At 32.9% G+C, this 796-nt stretch overlaps 1 long non-coding RNA gene across 1 annotated transcript; it reads left to right on the plus strand.

The window, feature by feature from the left end:
* The first annotated feature begins 227 nt into the window (after positions 1-227).
* Positions 228-759, plus strand: LOC107709367 (uncharacterized). Its single transcript, XR_001636488.1, has 3 exons — positions 228-378; positions 449-512; positions 647-759. It is a non-coding gene; the product is annotated as an uncharacterized LOC107709367 (long non-coding RNA).
* The last annotated feature ends 37 nt before the right edge of the window (positions 760-796 follow it).

Raw genomic sequence — 796 nt, forward strand, 5'->3', positions numbered from 1 at the left:
TGGAATGCACAATTAATTGAAAAAAAACTAGTTTTTTGTAAATTGTTAAAAGCGGAGTTATCTGTTTTTGCAAATAAACGTATGTATGTACACTGTAAAAAGTGACAAGTTGAATTCACTTTAAAAAATTGAGGAAACCCGTTGCCTTAAAATGATTAAGAAAATAACAATTAAAAAAATATGCTGCTGTTAAAATTACAATAATGTTTATGTTTTTAGAACTCTGCATCCACACATCAAACGTACGAAGTGGGTTCAGTGTGACCTGTGCAACAAATGGTTACACACAGATTGCTCTGGCATAGACCCTAAAACAATTACTAAAGACACACCCTTCAGCTGTGGATGTGATCAAGAACAGCCATATTCTTTTCAAAGGTTAGCAACAGAACTATAACACAAACAAAATATCATAAAAATACTTTTAATGCATATATCTACTTTACAGCACCCTCACAGCTTTGAAACAGGGGCTTTTGGTCGAGACAGTTGTGAATAATGAAGAAATTGTGGTAAGTGTTATGAAAACCTTTAAATAAAATGGGACATATACATGCTGTATGACACATAAGAATATCAAGATTAACATATGTAGCACATTGATAAATAGTAGTATTGTGCTGTAAAACAACTTTTTTTTTTGTAGAAACTCCATCATGACCTCACATCTGGAGCAGTGAAATCACAAAGAATGTTTTTACACAAGCATCCGAATTATGCACCCACACTGAAAAATCTGTGCAAACTACGCATCTCAGTGTTTGATGAAGAACAGGTACAATAACATACCACAATT

This window comes from Sinocyclocheilus rhinocerous, unplaced genomic scaffold (genome assembly GCF_001515625.1).
Source record: "Sinocyclocheilus rhinocerous isolate Xijiao unplaced genomic scaffold, SAMN03320098_v1.1 scaffold14874, whole genome shotgun sequence".
NCBI classification, from domain to species: domain Eukaryota; kingdom Metazoa; phylum Chordata; class Actinopteri; order Cypriniformes; family Cyprinidae; genus Sinocyclocheilus; species Sinocyclocheilus rhinocerous.